Below are 18,368 nucleotides of genomic sequence, written 5' to 3' on the forward strand. Positions count from 1 at the left end.
TAGAATAGCCGAAAGAAATATTAGATGAGTACGACAATGTTGAGTACATTTAATTTACCAATTTATTTTTAGGTTGAAACAGTTAATACTAGTTATTTCATATTCCTAAGGTTTTTTCTCATGGCATCCGTATGTATTTCATGGTATTATCTCAAACTTAAAAGAATTTTTTCTGTGGTGCCAAAATCCCTTACGAACTAATGAATGTAAACAAACAGCACATCCTTCCACTAAAATAGGTTGGAATGCCTGTACTAGCTTTTTCACTCGATTTTTGGGAATGGGACTTGCCGGTCCAAGATTGGAGCTGGCTAGCCCAAAAACTAAGGAATCCTGATTTTGAAAATTAAACCTTAGGCGTCATCTTTGAATTCATCTAGTTCATTAACATGAACCAGGTGATGGTGCACCACTAATGACGTTAGAAGATAAACTAAGTAATGCAGGTGAAGTTCATCTCCTAATTCAAGTTGACTAAAAATATAGTTGAGGATTTAAAAGATAATAATTAAGTAGAGGTCTATGCAAGAAGAGTTAAACCAATTCATTAGAAATATATATATGGGAATTAGTCCATCTACTTACACATCAATTCTTTTCTTTGCAAACTTAAGTGTTATCATTAATTCAAAATATTGTACTCATTTTCGTTGAAAAGAAAGAATTCCATTGTTTGTGAATAGGTACCTATATAGATACGGTAAATCACAATTAGTGATTGTGACATTTTGAATATTGGTCGAAAGAAATGGCTCTACATAGATGATTGTTGATCTCATTACTAAGGGATTAGATTTCAAAGTGTTCGTTAATCATTTGAGAAGTATGACCATCGTAATTAATTCTCCTTAAAGACCTGCCATGGAGGAGTAGTTGCAAAGAGGATTATTGGAGTTATAGTAGAGGAAGAAATTCGATAAAAGGCAACTAGTTCTAGCTTTTGCTAAATTTAAAAATTATGAAAATTCAAATTTAATTTTTGGGACAACAAATAGTTCAAGGGAATGCAAATATAAGTAAGTTAAATCTTAGAATCAACTTTGACAACCTAAATAATGATTTAAAATCTTAGTAAAAATTGCCCAATAGAGTGATAATTTGAAAAGTTTACGAATGGTTTGTTGAACTACAACGAATGATTTTAAAGAACAAAGAAAATACAATCAAGGACAGGACCATTTGCAAATCAAGGTTCAAAGAAGCATTCTAGTTTGTGTAAAATAATTATTAATCAAGGTAAATAGGCTCTAACTCAAGTTTAAGCTAATATATTAAAGAATTTAAAAATAAGGTTCAATATTGTTCATCTCATGTGAGAAACAAGCCAATCATACAATGGATTTAAAAATAAGACGTCTAATTAACTTCTTAAACCTTGACTATAATTCTAATGATCAAAGCACTTGAAATCAATAAGGACTTAGTTATGATAATTGATAGATTTAAAAAGAAGCTGGTGTACTTAGTTTTTTTTTAAAAAAAACTTGATAGATTGACCTTTTAATCACCAATCCGACTTTCAAATATAATCTCAAAGTGTATGAGCAATTTGAAAAGGTTTGTAATCACTATAGCATGCTTCTTTGGTGAATTGAGGTGAGAAATCTCATAAATAACGAAGCTCTAACATTCTAAAACTGAGTCATTAGATTGTAAAATATGCCTTCTCACTATTTGTAAGGAAATATTAAATCCTTGATAAAATTGCAAATAAATACTTGAAATTCTTGGTTGAGTTGATAAATATAACAATAGGTCACTTATAAAGTTTGGATGAAACTCAAAATTTACTTTTTTCTTATTCTAGGCACCACCATTAGAGTGCTAGGACATCGTTCGAATGCTAAGGCCTCCTGAAAACATTTTTTGTTTTAATTACCATTCCAATATCAGGGATTTTAGGCATTAGAATCCCGCCCTTTTTATGCATTTATCTCCTTTTTGTAGCTCTACCATTTGAATGCACTAAGTTGCTAAGGCTTAAAATGATTTTAAAATCTATACAATCTTCACTCAAAACACATTATTAGTTTTAAATTATTATTATTAATAAAACTTGGTGAGAAGAGGATCTTGAAACCAATATTTTCCTAATACCTACTAATGAAACAATTAAGCTCCAATGGGTGTGACTCAAATAGGGAAGAACAAGGAAAAAGCTTAAAACACAATTCAATAGTAAGATGGTTATGAATGCAACAAATAAGTTGTGCTTTTCTTGTTCCATATAGGGGTAGCATTGAGCCAAACAAGCTCGCATACCGTTCAAACTCGGTTCAATTCAGTTTTTACTTGAGATCAGTTCAAGTTTGAACTTGGAATAAAGCTCATTAAGTATAACAAATAAAACACTAGATTTTTCAATTTTGACCTATTAGCTCGTGAGCCGACTTGTTAGCATAGATTTTTATGGAAGTACCTTTTATCCTAAGTGTTCTAATTAGTTCCCTCTTTAGTTGGATGATGATTGTTCATGTGTACCTCAAACATCAAAGATGATCGGTCATTCAACCCTTTCGGGTCCCTCAATATTCGATGCGACTGCTTACCAATGGAATAAATGCTATTGATGAATAAGTTTACTATTTCTATTAGGTCTATTAAATTGGTGACTGTACATTAGTATGCTCCATTATAAAGTCATGGACTCCTCTACAATAACAGGCAATTCAATAGTATTAAGTTCATCACCATATTATCTCTATTCAATTTTGTAATTTTTTGTGTAGTTTTAATTGTTTGTTGAACTCGAACCTAACTTGAGCTCTATCTTGAAGTTTTAAGGTTAAAACAAGCTCAAACTAGCATAAGTTCGAGCTTGGTTCAGCTCGATGTTACCCCTAGTTCCATCTACATATGTAGAGAATCATAGAGGGGGCTAGGTTGGGCTCCGAGTGAAAGAGAAAGAGAGGCACCTTCCCCTCCCCTTTCTCCAATGAGGAAGGAAGCAAGAAGCTCCCTCCCTTTTTCACCAAATCACAAATTTCTATCATTATTATTCAATTTATTTAATTTTTTAGTTTTTAAAATATATATTTTAACTATAATTACTAAAATACCCTTCAAATTTTATGAAATTCATCAATTGTATTTTTAATTTGGCCGTACAATGAATTATGGCATCTAAGTGGCTGTATTTGCAAATACAGTATCTAATCAGACCATATTCGAAAATAATATTTTATAATAAAACAAGATAGCTAACAATACCATCCATCATCAATCTCAAAGAGCTTCGACAGCAGCGAACGGGAGGAAGTCCATCGCGGAGAAAGAGAAGCGGCGATAACAAGAAGAGGAGGTCCAATGGAGAAAGAGAGTTCCAGTTCCAACAACAGATGACCAAATGATGTTCAAAGAGGAAAAAGAGCTTCCACAATTACGAATGAAAGGAGATAAGCAAACAAAGAAGGATCAGCTTCAGTCTTCGATCCATTTGGTATTTTTTTTTGTGACTTATTAAAATACTCATTAATTCCGTGTATATAAAAGATTTGATCAAATCTAATCAATTTGTTAATGAGATCGAGTTTTAAGAATTTGGAGGTGGTTCGCTCGTCGTTCTCAGTTGCCGATCGTGAGCTAGCTGACGGGCTGTTTTCCGTACTTTTCTTCCAGCTGCTTGATAGAAAAGATCCTGAAGGAAAAGAGCGGGTTTGGTAGCAGTTTACTCGAGAATACCTTCGAGCAAATGTATCTTGCAAGCCTTCGGTTTTTTTTTTTTTTTTTTTTTTTTTGTGACATATTAAAATACTCATTAATTCTGTCTGTATAAAAGATTTTATCAAATCTAATCAATTTGTTAATGAGATCGAGTTTTAAGAATTCGGAGGTGGTTCGCTCGTCATTATCAGTTGCCGATCCGAGCCAACTGACGGGCTTTTTTCCGTACTTTTCTTCCAGCAGCTTCATAGAAAAAGATCCTGAAGGAAAAGGGGCGGGTTTGGTAGCAGTTTACTCGAGAACACCTTCGGGCATGCATCTCGCAAGCATTTGTCTGGTGAGGAAAAATCCGCCAACTCGGACTTTTTAATAATGCAAATGTCTGGTGATCTAACCAGAAATCGGACGGGCTACCCAACACTTCAAATTAAGAAGACCGTCGCTTGTGCAGGGATACAATTTTTGAGGCCCTCTTAGTGCCCTTTGTAAGTTTCACTTACACAGCGTAAAATGTGTTAAAACCCGTTAATGCCCTCCATAAGTTGGGAGTGAAAGTAAATTACAAATGTAATATATTTTCCCCCATTTTATGCATAAAGAGATAGAAAGTGAATTCAGAGGGGTCAAGCAATGAATTCACTTTCCCTCCATCAATTACGTCTGGCTGTCGGGAGAGCAATCAAACAAAACATTTTTGGGGCAAAAAAAATTTTGTGCTCTCGCTCGCGACTTCTGCTCTCCTCGATGCTCACTGATTCTCTTCCTCTCCCCCCCCCCCCCCCCCCCCCCCCGCCTTCCTTCTCTGCAACCTCTCCGACTTGATTCAAAAGAAACTAAGTAAACCCTTCTTCCTGGAAAAAGTTTTCTTCTTTTTGTGTATCTCTCGACCATAGAACAACGTTGAATCCTCCCTCTTCGTCTCTTCCAAGTTCAAGTCAAGGTTTTTCTTTTGCTGGTTGGTTGTGCTTCTCTATATGGTTTCACATGACGCTACCCTGCTGCAGCTCGAAGGAACAGCGGGATTGGAGATGCGCCATTCGTATCTTCCGATGGATTAAGTCTCAGAAGGATTATGTGTCAAACGTTATTCACTATAATGTCGTCTTGCGGATTCTTGGTAGGGCGCAATAGTGGGATGAGCTTCGTCTTTGTTGGATTGAAATGGCAAGAGATTGTGTCTTTCCCACCAATAACACTTATGGAATGATAATTGATATTTATGGGAAAATGGGACTATTACTTGAATCACTGTTGTAGGTCAAACATATGAAAATGAGGGGAATTTTCCCTGACGAAGTTACTATGAAGACTGTTCTCCAGGTTCTAAAAGATGCTGGTGAGTTTGATCGAGCTGATCGTTTCAACAAGGACTGGTGTATGGACCGAGTTCAACTGGAGAATCTTGAATTTGAGTCTGTTGATTTGGATTCAGTTATGGCTCCAATGAGTCTTAAACATTTTTTGTCTACAGAGTTTTTTAAGGTTGGTGGACGCATTCAACCTTCAAAAATTTTGTCTTCTGATGAACAGGGTTCAAACCGAAAGCCTCAGATGGTTGCAACTTACAACACTTTGATTGACTTGTATGGAAGGGCAGGTCGTCTGGAGGATGCTTCAGATGCTTTTGCAGAGATGTTGAGGTTATGGGTAGAGCCTGATACATTTACTTTTAACACCATGATCCATATTTGTGGGTCTCATGGACATCTGTCTGAATCGGTGTCTTTGCTCAATAAAATGGAAGAGAAGGGGTTTAAACTTATACTAAAACTTATAATATCTTCTTGTCTTTATATAATGATGTTGGTGATATTGAAGCTGTATTTAAAAGTTATACGAAGATCAAAGAGTCTCGTCTCTATCCTGATACCATTACATATAGAACAGTAGTCTAGATATTGTGCAAGAGAAAGATGGTTGAAGAAGTGGATAATGTATTAGAGGAAATAGAGAGAGTTCATATAGATGTTGACCAACAATTGCTGCCTCTTGTTATGGATTTGTACATTAACGAGGGGTTGTTGCAAAAGAAAAAACTCTTGTTTTGACAAGCACTGTACTAGGGAAGGGGTCTCATAAAAAAATTATATTGCAATCATGGATGTCTATGCAGAGAGAAGCCTCTGGTCCGAAGCTGAAGCAATATTTAGTGGAATATAATGTGATGATAAAGGCATATGGGAAAGCTAGGCTCTATGACAAAGCCCTATCTGTGTTCGGGAGCATGAGAAGTTCTGGAACTTGGCCAGATGAGTGTACATATAATGAACATGAAGGCAGTGATAGTGGTGATGATGTTAAGGATGACGTGGACACTCAAAGAAGTACTCAGAGGGAGTTTGCAATACAATCTGCAAGAGCATCGTATTTTCGAGATGTATTTGCAATTCAGATGTGGCAAAATTATTGACTATTATGTTTTAATGCCATTAAATATTTTTTGTGTTGTATTTTGTACGTACAATTGTAATTTTTTTATATTAAATAGGTGATTGAGTTATATTTGTATTATTTATTTATTATTATTATTACGATGATTGTGTAGTATGCTGTGTAGTACAATATTTGTGTAAATATTTTACTTTTTATAAATTATATTAGTAAATTAATATTATTTTGATATTACTAATATATATTAAGTTAATAACTATTTTATAATATCTTTTTTATATAATTATTTCATATTTAGATATTATAAAATTACAATTTGATTATAGTTTTAATAATATAAAATTAAGCATTTGTGTAATTGTTATATTTAATATATTTTCTTTATTAACTAATATTAATTTAATTTTTTGAATGTCATATAATAAAATATTTTATTTAAGAAATAATCTATCTACACTTTACACCGCACTTTACATTGTGCACACTAATACAAACAAGTACTTTTATACTGCACTTTCCATTGCGCACACTAACACGAATCCAGCTAAGACTTCTGGCAAGTTACATGTTATGGTCCTGGGTTAAGTACTTATGCATTCCACTCCTAACAGGCCGGTCTTTTGGGATGTATTGGCTAGGTGCTTATCATTTGGTATCAGAGCAGGCGCTACGTCCTAAGTTCGACTCCCGTGTGGGGCGTGTGTGTGTGTTAATCTCGGACGTCCCAATAGCTGTGTGTGTTAATCCCGGCCGCCATGGTCGTCGGCTCATAAAGGTGGGTGTACTGTTATGGTCCTGGGTTAAGTACCTATGTCTTCCACTCCTAACAGGCAGGTCTTTTGGGATGTATTGGCTAGGTGCTTATCATTACAAATAAGTGAGGAGTTTATATTCTTTGAATTTAATAAGGCTGGATTTCAATGAATACAAAATACTTTTAGAAAAAGTATTATTACATGCACTTGGGATATTCTAAGGTGGGTGTAGAACATGTTTTCTTCTACTTCGTGTAGAAGATTTATTAGTCAAAAAATGCTTGGCTGAAAAAAAAAGAGTTCCTACAGAAATGTCGATCATCGAAGAAACAAAATGGTATCATTATGAAAAAAATACATTATTATGAGAAGTATGTAACTACGCCGCAAACAAAAAAGTATGCCTTGGTGAAGCATATCCAACTTGAATGACAATGTGTTGTCGATAAAAAAAAGTGCCACCACAATGTTTGTCATATGCAGTGGAGGAATGCAATTTTTTTGTCACAAAAAACTTAGCAACAGAAACAAAATGGAGTTTTTTATGTTATTTTCTCCTTTTTTAGAAGTAAATACATTTTAAATTGTTTTCTTTTGAAAAACAATTATGCTAGTTTCTATTATGTAGATTCTAGAAAGGTCAACGTAACGTCACTGGTGTAATACTAGTAAAATTTGATACCCTTAAATTTAAAAATAAAATTCTCAAGGGAAGGTGAAAACACCTCCACTATTTTTTATATTGCTTTTATGTGAAAAACTTTGACGACTCCTACATCATACTACTGCTATATGTTGATGACATGTTGATAGCAGGTGTTTGCAAACAAGAAATAGTTTGCAGGCACGTCCGTTTCTCTTATGAAGGATTCGTTATAACCACTTCCTTTCCAGCTCAAGATTGGTAGGTAGAAGCCCCTAATTCCCATGTCCTCTAGGAAATCTCAACTTAGTCTAGCATGACCATAGAAATCCCGGTTTGACCTTTACTCAGTTGAGTAATACAGTCATTTGTCTGCTTGTTTGAAGTAGTCGTTATGGCTTCTTTTTCTAGCTGTGGAGATCCAGTAGAAGTCTTGGAAGAACTTGGTGATTCACGCCGTTTATGTAGTTCTTGCAGGTCGTTAATTAATTGTTTAACCTTATCTGTAAGTCCTCAGCATTAAACCCGAATCAGGTACAATTCTCATCAATATCCCCTCGTTTTGAAAGAACTAGGAGATTGTCGAACAGAGATTGTAGGGTAGAGAGTAATACCGTAAGAGTGGTAATTGCTGCTACGAGATCATGCAAGCATTCGCTGAGTGGATCCATTGCCATTTTTCCTGTCTATAACACAAGCAAATTCTTGTGTCAAAGTATCAGGTAGATAATTATTTTCTCCGTTAATATGTTCAATAGTAAAAGAGAATTGAAAACCCCATTTTTACCATTGGAGTAACTGTCCTCAGCAAAGGGAGTCTTCGAGGTTTCTTTTCATGAAACCTACAAATTTTTTACAGTCGGTACGTACTTAAAATTCTTTAGGTGCAAGATATATAAATTATGTCTTGATACCATTTTTTTCAATTAAAATTTCTTCCTCGTAAGAATGATAATTTATTTATGCTAATTTGAATGTTCCAGAAGTGTATTTACATGTTTTGAATCATTGTTTTTACATTTTAATACAGCTGCCCAAGTGTAATATGAAGCATCTGTTTCTAAAATATGGAATGCATTTGGATCAGGTAACGTTAAGGTAGGAAGTTCAGTTAACATTTGTTTGATCCTAATGACTCTTGTATTGCCTTTGAGAGTCCATTCCCATTTAACGGTTTTTTTTTAACTTCTGCTAAAAAGGTTTTTGAACCTCTGCTAAATTTTTAATAAATTGTTTAGCATATGTAAAGCATCCTAAAAACCTTTGAAGTTGTTTTATATCTTCTATATCATTTGGAAATGAAGATATTTTTTCGAGAATATGATTTTGGAGAATTATTTCTCCCGAGAAAATGTTTAATCCCAAGAAATCTATCTTAGTACAAAACATTTCAATTTTCTTTTTGTTGCGTGCAATTCCAACATTTATAGGGCTTCTAAAACCTGTATTAATTGTTTTGTATGTTGTTCTCTTGTTTCAGAGAAAACTAAGATGTCTTCAACATACACCATACAAAATTTAAAGAATGGTTTCAGGATATCATTCATCCTTCTTGGGAAGATGTTAGGAGCTTGTTTTAGCCCGAAGGGCATTACAAGCCATTCATATTGCTCGGAGGGACAACTGAAAGCTATCAGTGGGATGGCACATTCGGTAAGACGAATTTGTCAAAATCCTGATTTGTAATCAAATTTGGAAAACCATTATTTTCCTCTGATGGATGCAATTAATCGTTCCTTGTCAGGGAGATAATAACCATCCATTTTTGCGGCTTCATTAACTTTTTTATAGTTAATGATTATTCTTACTTTTTCACGTTTTATCTTTGCATGGTTTCTAACCAGAAATGCAGGAGAAGTGTGCTGAGAATGACTTGCTCGTATAGCAAATCATTTATTTGAATAGAGAATTCCTCAACATTGAAAGGTATATGAACCATTGGTTTTACTCAAATTTCCTTTTCAGGATCAATGAGTTTGAGATTTGCAAATGGCTTTTGTTTGAACCACCATTTTAAAGGTTTTTCAGAATAGGTTGATTCAAGAAGCATTTGACCTTCGGTGTCATAGGTTTCTGCGATGAGGAGGGATTCTAATGGTGGAACCTCTTCACCATGCTTGTTGTATTTTTTGAAGTGTTCATGGAGAGTTTGAGCATGTCCGGAAATTGCATAAGCCTCAAAGGGCTTAATGGCATAGGCAAATACAACATCTCCATTAATTTCACATATTGTATGACACTGTAGATGATAATATTTTGGTGTTTGTTCAACAGGGACGTGGAACATTAACCAAGTATTTCCTAGGACTAAATCTGATCATGTATTTATTGTTGTTCCTAGACTGAGTAATGAAGGAATAAAAAATCGTTCGCCTCCAATGTCGAGGTGAATTTTTGTTGCTTTACGTGGTAGTGTAAGACTTTCTCCTAAACCAATCGTGACTCAAGGAGGTTTTGGAAGAGTTTTTCAGAGAATGGTTGGAAGTAATGCATGTTGGGCTAGATAATAGGTACTTCTGTTATCAACTAGAGTATGAATATGAAATTTTTTATATCTTGGTAGTTTTAAGACGATAGTGATATAAGAATTTTCAAAAGAAATATGCTCAACATTTATCTGAATACTCATTCTTCAGATCCGGACCAGTCAGACATATTTTTTAGAATCTTCTAGTTCTGAAGATTATGTATTTATTTGAACTTTGTAAACTTCATCTTCAGATTGTATGTCATCGTAATGGCATACTTCTAATCCTTCATTTTTTGCAAGTACCATATAGGTGTTATATTGTCAATATTTTGCGTCATATTCTTTTTCAAAGTGTGTAGCTAATGGTTCTGGCAATTTTGAATAGAAGATTGTTAGGTAATGTTTTGATATTCTGTTTTGAGTTTGTAGTAATAACTTGAAAACTCGCAATAATATTTTTCATATAAACAAATGTTATATATTTGTAACTTGTTTAGTTTCTGTAGTGTCTCTAGTCTAGTCCTAGATTTGAGACTTTCATTTTTTGCTTCTAGGGAAGGATGAATGCCTAGAAATTCTTTTGAAAATTTTGTTACAATGGCTTTTAGTATTGAAACAATTGAAGTACAACCTTTTGGTTTTGCCGTTTGGTTTTTAGGGAGCTTATCCCAACAATTGGCAACATTGCCTTGTAGGACGTGGGTAAAGAAGTTATATGCAGAATCTTTATCCCATGGTTCATGCATGTTACCTGCATTTCTCATGCTTCTTTCCTAGTCTTTAAGGATTTTTTCTCCATCTTTTGGGCAATCTAGATTGAGATAAAATCCAAAAGGGTTAATGCTATCTATTGGATAATGTCATTTATTAGTTTTGTTTGGATCAACAAAAGTATATTTTGTTGGATATCTTTGTCCTCCTAGTGAGACTTTGGTGTGAGAATATCTGTTTTGGAAATTATCCTCAACTACAAAGTCTCTTTCTCTAGAAGATTCAACTTCGGAGTTTCCTTGAAGCCTTTTAAATCTTTTGCCGAGATCATCTGCAGGTTTGTCTTTTGCAGAATAATGTCCCTTTTTGGTAATTTCAGTCGCAACATTGTCCTTAGATCCCATGGCTTTGGATCACTTTCTTCTTGTTTTTCTTTTTGTTTTTCCTTCTTGAACATAATAAATTGGTTGTTTACCAAAAGTCTTATATTATGCGTAGAATTCATTGTCTGAGGATGAAGTTATGCTTCAAGCCATCTTGAAACTTGATGGTTTCAGGTTTTTGTTTCTTGGTGCTATGCAAACTAATTTTTTAAGTCATCATGTTATATTAGGGAGACCTAAAAGTAAAGGAGTTTCTAAATATGTCAGATAAAAAAACTCATTCATTTTCTGGAGTCCAAGGGGTAAAAGGATTTTTATACCTTGAATTCATAGTTTTAGAACCGAATTGTTCTTTTATGACTAAAATTTCATCTAAGATATCTTGTATTTTATGTTTTTTTAGGTTCTCTAAACTTTGTCTGAGTTTTGTTAATTCACTAAAGAAAACAAGACTCGTTCCTTCATCCACTTTTTCTAGAATTGTTTCTAGAATATTTTGGCATTTTAAAACTTCTTTATGTCAAAATGTATTGTATAAGAAGTTTATCTTTGTTTGCATTTTGTCTACTGCAACTTCTATTTTTTATAAAGTCTTAGTACAATATTCTAATGTTTTTTGGGAATAAATAATTATTTTTTGTAAGTCACTATTTTGAACAAGAGTCAACGCTCTTGTAAATTGATTCTGTTCCGACGTCTATGCGAAGAGGAACATAGGCATTTGGCCTGGGGTTTACTATTCCTTCGGAGCAGGAACCGGTAGAAGCTCTACTAGTAGAGGGTCTAGTTGGTTTGAGGGAAAAGTTGTTTCTAGTGTTGGTGATGACTAGTTTTCCTTTTATCTCTTTTATGTTTTTTCTAGATTGAGGTTGGTGTCTCAGTGCCATTGGTTGGACTACCCATTCTGTTGTCCAAGTTAATTCTTTTGGGTCGAGTTCTTCGACTGTTATGCTTTCTGAATATCCAATATTTTTGGATAATTCTGTGATTTTCTTGGAATGTTTAACAGGAACTTTTCCAGTGTTGAGTCCTCATGCTACTACGCATACGAGTATGCACATAACTCTTCTTCCTTGTTGAATTCCATTTTTCAGCCAGTTATTTGTATAGATTTTTAATGACAAAGTATCTAGGATATATTTGTCATCAAGATCTATTTGAATATTGGGCCAGGTTGTAAAGGATACTGGGCCTAATCCTAAATTTGCTCTTAATCCTCCTGAAAGAGCTTTTTTGAAATTGTTTTTTATCGAATTATCGACTATAGCAGTGATAAAAGGTAAATTTTAAAACCTTAGCTTTTATTTCTCTGATGGGTTCTAGAATCTGAGAATTTTTAAATTGTCTTTCTACATAGATTTGTAGATCATTTAAAGTATTTACCATGGGTTTGGTAAAATTTTCTTTTAATTCTTCTAGATGAGTTGTTAGTTCTTCTTGAAGAATTTCCATTATATTATTTATCTTGATTTCTAAACCTAGACATAAGAAACCGACATATTTTGGAGATATTTTTTGCTATATCTTTTCAAGAAAAAAACTATGGTGTATGTCTCCTACTAAATCAACGATATTGTTTAATACCAGATTTTCTTCACTATGCCATCCATGTAGTAGCCATATGACATACTTGAGTTTGTCCTATTTTGAGCACAATGCTATTCAAAGTACCGTTAAGCCCCTTTTGACTCATAAATTGTGATTTTTGATTTTGTTTCAAATGTTTGGGATTTGACCTTGTTACAGGTTGTAACTTTTGGGAGTATGTTTTCTAACTAGACATTCTACTCTCAAAATGCCCCCCCCCATAATGGCATACCTCTAATCCTTAATTTTTGGCAAGTACCATATAGGTGTTGTATTGCCGAATTTGTTTTTCATTAGGACAATCTCTAGCGAAATGTCAATTTGCTTGAAGGTTTCCCCTTTGGGAAATATAGATCTGTTTTTTGAAAAGTTTTCCTTTTTCTGAAATATCTCTTTTTTGGAGAATATTTACTCTAAAAAAATCTTTGTATTTTATATTTTTTTTTGAAAACTTTTTATTATGTTTTCTTTGTTTTGAAGAATGGAAAAGGGAGTTGTCCAAGAAGTTTGCAATGAAAGATGATTAGGGTGTTGTAAAACAAATTCTTGGGATGAGGATTACTAAGTATTTGAAAGACACTGCAGACTCAGCCTTATATTTCAGAAAGTCTGACTTGGGATTACAGGGTTATGTAGATGCAATCATAGCTGAAGACATTGATGGCAATAAGAATACGACTAGACATATATATACACATTGGGTGATACAACAGTTAGTTGGGTCTCTAAGTTGCAGAAGATAGTTGCTCTTTCCACTCCTGAGGCAAAATATGTCGTCATGACTGAAGCCAGCAAAGAGATGGTATAACTGCAGTCTTTCTGGGAACAATTAGGTCTCAAGCATGGAAAGAATGTGTTATATTGTGACAGTTAGAGTGTTATTCATTTAGTAAAAAATCTTGTTTATCATGCCAGAACAAAGCACATACAGGTGCATTATCACTTCATCAGATCGGTTCTGGAGGATGGAGTTTTAGCACTTGAGAAGATTCAAGGAAGACAGAATCTAGCTGATATGTTGACAAATACTGTTACGATTGAGAAACTGAAGTTGTGTGCAACTTCAGTTGGACTTCTCTTTGAGGATTGAGAATTTTTTGCCGTTGTAGAGGAGATATTGATGATGGATTAGTTTCCAAGTAGGAGATTGTTAAGTTGTGGAGCCTAATCAATACCTTACATTGAGTTGGTACGCGGATCGACCTTGGCAGTAAGGTTGTTGTGGGGGTTGGAAGGGGGACAGAGCCCCCACTAGGTCCATGATATATTAATTGTTGTTTCATTAAGGGTAGTTTGGAAATTTCGCTCTTGTAAAGTGATTGCCCTAGTTTTCTCTTTATATTGGGAGGGGGTGCCGCTATTAGGGTTTTATCATCTAAGGAGCATCTTGAGTTGCGGCCCCCGAGAGAGGTTAGAGAAAAATACTTGTAAGTGTGTGCAATTTCTCTTATAAACTATTTCATCTTTAATAGTGGATTACTACAGCGGCGGAAGACAGGACGTAGTCTCACCTTGAGGAGAACCTGTATAAATCTTGTGTTTTTTCGTGCTTGTTTTTTCCTTCTCCTACTATTATTATTATTACTCTCGTTAGTTTGGAATTAGGGCGTTTAATTCCTACCAAATAGACTATGCCCTCTAGATTTTATGAGTTATGGTGCAATATGAAACTTCCTTGCGTGCGAGATAGAGACTCTTTTTTAGTGAAGTATTGTGCTTCAGATCCTATTATGTTCTTGCAAAAGAGAATCGTCTCATATTCTGTATTGGAGAGCTACAAGTGGTGCGACGACAAGTTGTAAAATAGAACTTGTTCAATTTAGGATCCCATGATTAGAACCTCAAACAAAGTAAAAGAGGGAGAGGAGAAGAGAGAAAGGGAGAGAGAGAGCCTTTAGGCTAAGAGAGAGCTTGAATGCTCTACCCCAAGCCAAGGGCCTCTATTTATAGTTTTTGAGAGGATGTTACAATATCTATGATGCCCTTAGGGCTACAAGCTTTATATTAGAAAAAACATAAGTAGACATATTTTTTTATGGTCCTGGGTTAAGTACCTATGTCTTCCGCTCCTAACAGGTCGGTCTTTTGGGTAGTATTGGCTAGGTGCTTAACATTTGGTATCAGAGCGGGCTCCCACATTGCGAGTTCGAATCCCAGAGGGGGCGACCTAAGTGGAGGGGGTGATCTAGAGGCCATATTAAAATTACTGGTAGGCCGTAGGAACTTAACAAGGGTCCGGCCAGTGTCGATAGAGTGGGCCATCACTAGAGTAGGCCGTCGCTAGAGTGGGCCGCCATGGTCGTCGGCTCGTGAAGGTGGGGTGTGATGTTATGGTCATGGGTTAAGTACCTATGTCTACTGCTCCTAACAGGCCAATCTTTTAGGTATTATTGGCTAGGTTCTTAACATATTTCTCCTGAACTAATTATATCTTTGTGCCATCTTTATAAGAAGTCTTCTTATTTACCATGATGCTACCTCTATTGGATGTGTGGGACATGTCCTTGGATGAGTGGGCCTTCCTTGGTCGTGTGGGCTTGGACCCATTTTCCAACACTCCCCTTCAAGCTAGGGGGGGGGGGGGGGTGGCGGAGGAGGTGAGAGAACATCATAAATGCCCAACTTGCTACAAATGGTGTTTAGGATCTTCCCTTATAAATTGGCAATCCATCATATCTTTCAACACTCCCCCTCAAGCTGGTGGTCTCTTTGTTCTATACCAAGAGACACAGTTGGCATAATATAAGAGAGAGTAAAATCACTCCTAGCCGTGAGACAAAACTCCATACTTCAGTCAAATAGTCATAGTCAAAAATATTTTTTGCTCAATTTCATAAGCGAAAAAGTAGCCCTATTGTGGGGCACAAAGTCTACCCACTTTCTCAAGTAGCTCAAAAAAACCTCTTGGGTGAATAATAAACTTGATTTAGTCGGATGTAGGTCACACTTCTATCCTGTGTAGGTAGTGGGTCTATAAGCATTGTTCAGAAGCGTAGTAATAAGCTCCTCCATCGCGATGTCTCAACACAGGGCATCGACTATCAAATGGTAAGAGTAAAACTGCCAAATAAGGGGGTAAAGGGTAATCACCAGAAGATAATATTTTGAGGCCACCGTGTGGTGTCTTCTTCATCAAAATAACCAATGCTAACAACAACCAGCAACTGAGAAGTCATTATTCAATAATAATATCTCAGTCAGAGAGACAATAGCAGCAACTAAAATGGGCATATGCCCAAATAACACATACAAAATAATAAAAGTCCTTAATAGGACACATAAAATTATTCGTAACATGTCCATCCTTGAATAAAGAGAATGTGTACCAAATAATAAGCTAGAACCGAGTAATAAGCTACTTTAAAAGGTTGAAGTAAGAGAGTAATTTCCAAGTCTTCATAAACTTCAAGTCGAGAGCCATTGATACTCTTAGGACTGACAAAGGCTAAGAAAGAGTAGATTAAGTATAAATTCACCAAAAATATTTGTGAATCACCTTATCACCAAACTTAGCCCATGATGTCCTTCCTTGGTAAATTGAGCTAGCCCGAGTTGATGATGGACTTAGGTCAAATTTTTATCTATGAATTAATGAGGCTAGTAGTAATAACTTCACAATAACTCAAATATCAATTGGCATAATTTGTTTAAGAAGAACCAAACAAAATCAAAGAGCCCAAGTAAGTGACAACTTGAACCAACTCAGCTCAAGGAAGAATCTAAGCCCAATCTTCCAATTTCAACTTGAACTCAATTATTGACTTTAGTCAATTAATCATACACTTAATTAAGGAAACTCTTGGTTGGCCAAAAATCATATATTTCTTAATCAAAAGGATGATAATCAAATTATCCACTAAATCATGATCTTGAGAATTTTTTCAAAAAATCAGTTACTTCCAAATATAAATAAGAAAACTTTCACTTGTATTATGGTACCACTTGGATTATTTCAATGCGAATATCTACTTAAATATAGATCAGATTGACATAAAATTTTCTCTTTCTGAAACTAGACTTAAATACCTTTCACCCAAGTATAACTTCTCTTCATAAAATATACTTCTTTTTAGATAAATAATCTGATAGATTTTGGACTCTGTAATTGGGCCTAACTGAGTACTCTTTGTCCTTTGGCCTACATGACCATTGACTTTTTCGAGATTGATATCTCCATATTAAAAAATCAGATTGATAATTGGTTGAATATTTAAGAAACTAGACTTATGGATATTTCTTTTAATATATAATTCTTCATAAAAAGTCTCATTCTTGATGGCATAAAATGTCTCGAAAGTTGAAGCTTTCTGCTGTTGAATGAAACTTTTCTACTGCTTGACCTTTGCTGCTTCAAATGTCGATTCCTCTTTCCAAAAAAATCTGATTTTAATAATTCTTTTTGAGTTGGAAATTAGACTTGAATATATTTCCAAAAACATATAATAGATTTAAAAATCCAATTAAAAACATGAATTGGGAAAGAAACTAGAAACCCCTTATGTTTCTTTTTCTTCTTCCCCTGGTTCTCCATCTTCTCCTCTTTTTCCATCTCAGATCTTTCAGCACTTTGATACCATTTTGAATTTAGGATCCCATGATTAGAGCCTCGAGCAAAGTAAGAGCGGGCGAGGAGAAAAAAAGTAGAAAAGCAGAGAAAAAGGGAGGGAGAGAGCCTGTAGGTTACCCCAAGCCAATAACCTCTATTTATAGTTTTTGAGATGATGTTACAATGCCCATAATACTCTCAGGGCTACAAGTTTTACATAAGTAGACATATTCCTCCTTGACTAATTACATCTTTGTGCCATCTTTATGAGAAGTCTTCTTATTTATCATGATGCCACCTTTCTTGGACGTGAGGACCTTCCTTGGTCATGTGGGCTTTGGCCCATCTTCTAACAACACTCTTTGCTACACTGGGGCTTGAATGGAAAAAAATATGAATTTAAGAAATGTTGAGGATGAACATAATAGAAATTCAACAACCTAAGTTAATGGTTACATAAGTAATAGAAAGAATCGACTAAAATACACCAAAATTTCTTCAAAATGAGATCTAAGCATGCAGGAAAGCAAATCACTAGCGAGGAAGCATGAAGGATGTTAGGAATTAGATGCCCTAATTCCAAACTAACGAGAGCAATAATAATAATGGCAGAAGAAGAAAAAAGTAAACACAAAAATACAACAAGATTTATACAAGTTCGCCTCAAGGTGAGACTATGTCCTGTCTTTCGTCGTTGTAGTAATCCACTATGAAGATGAAATAGTTTACAAGAGAAATTGCATATACTCACAGGTGTTTTTCTCTAACCTCTTTCGGGTAGAAACTCAAGATCTTTGTTCGATCATAAACCCTAATAGCGGTGCCCCAAATATAAAGAGAAAACTAAGGCAACCACAATACAAGAGTGAAATCCCCAAACTGCCCTTAATGAAACAACAGTCAATATATCGTGGACCTTTCGGGGGCTCCTTGCCCCCTTCTGACCCCCACGGAAGGTCGATCCACGTACCGACTCAGCATAAGATATTGATTAGGCTCCACAACTTAACAAAAGAGGGAATCATAGTAATTGTGTTTGAGGAATGCTGACTAGTTTAAGGTAAAGCAAGTGAAGACAAAGTACAAAGAAGAGAAAGTAAATAGTGAAAGAGAAAAACTAATAATGCTTGTGAATTACATAATCTCTATGAGTTGATTGTCAACTCATATACTGACCTTAGAAATCTTGCTCTGATACCATGTGAAAAGTTAGAGAACA

At 35.0% G+C, this 18,368-nt stretch overlaps 1 pseudogene; it reads left to right on the forward strand.

The window, feature by feature from the left end:
* The first annotated feature begins 4,647 nt into the window (after window positions 1-4,647).
* Window positions 4,648-6,073, forward strand: LOC137949443 (pentatricopeptide repeat-containing protein At1g73710-like; annotated as a pseudogene).
* Window positions 6,074-18,368: the final 12,295 nt, after the last annotated feature.

Source organism: Aristolochia californica, unplaced genomic scaffold, assembly GCF_029961685.1.
Source record: "Aristolochia californica isolate CCGP_79_NKW_82.1479 unplaced genomic scaffold, dmAriCali1.0.hap1 SCAF_14, whole genome shotgun sequence".
Taxonomy (NCBI): domain Eukaryota; kingdom Viridiplantae; phylum Streptophyta; class Magnoliopsida; order Piperales; family Aristolochiaceae; genus Aristolochia; species Aristolochia californica.